The sequence below is a fragment of the Onthophagus taurus genome, chromosome 1 (assembly GCF_036711975.1).
Source record: "Onthophagus taurus isolate NC chromosome 1, IU_Otau_3.0, whole genome shotgun sequence".
Lineage (NCBI taxonomy): Eukaryota > Metazoa > Arthropoda > Insecta > Coleoptera > Scarabaeidae > Onthophagus > Onthophagus taurus.
Genome location: NC_091966.1, coordinates 27979595 through 27980418, shown reverse-complemented (window position 1 = coordinate 27980418; position 824 = coordinate 27979595). Strand labels below are relative to the sequence as shown.

Below are 824 nucleotides of genomic sequence, written 5' to 3'. Positions count from 1 at the left end.
ACGACAATAGCTATAAATTTGAAACAGTAAAGTTTCTGGATTTTCCAATTTTCTAATTTCTTTCATGGTATATTTGATTGGGCCATGGCGTTGCATAAATCGAAAAAAAAACTCATTTCCAGCGATTTGTTGTAATGACTCAGGCATTGCATCAGAAATAAAACTTTGGTTTAATTTGCTACCTGATCTTTTTTCCGATTCTTGGTGGAGAGTTGTTGATAAATGCTGATCAATTTGATATTTTTGATTACACGCCACCTTAAAAATCAACGAGTTCATCAATGAGTTCTAGAAAAAAAGCCTTCAAACCTTATTTTATACGTACTTGTTTGGAACAGGCGTTGCAAAAAACAACTTTCCCGTCAGTCACTAGCTGGTTAGATATTTTTATCCACATTTCAAGCAATTCGGCCTTAGAAGAACCCACTTTCGGCACTATGATTTATTGTTTCTTTAACATACTAACTTAACGTATAAATCACTTGAACACTTGTGTGGCTTGAAATGATTTAGAGGTTATGTTACGAAAATCGGATGGGAACCACACAATCAAAGTTATGTTGTAAAGCAGACCACTGCCGCACTTTTAACTCTCTGTTTACTACTAGATACCGCCAGTATTAATTAACTGCTGTGCTCATATGAAATTACATGAGATGATATCGAACTATATGGATAACTAAATTTATATGCGATAAAAACGTAAAATATGAAGTTATATGCAAAACATGCAAAAGCATATAAATCCGGTCTTTAGTCATTAAGTCTTGATGGAACCGCTCGCCTTGTTCGTCACTTTCTGCTCTAAGATTGCTTGGAAAAAA

At 34.3% G+C, this 824-nt stretch overlaps 1 long non-coding RNA gene across 1 annotated transcript; it reads right to left on the bottom strand.

Annotated features, from left to right (window-relative positions):
* On the bottom strand, window positions 1-609 carry LOC139432245 (uncharacterized). Its single transcript, XR_011642107.1, has 2 exons — window positions 326-609; window positions 1-258 (listed from the first exon to the last, which is right to left on the bottom strand). It is a non-coding gene; the product is annotated as an uncharacterized lncRNA (long non-coding RNA).
* Between the last annotated feature and the right edge of the window lie 215 nt (window positions 610-824).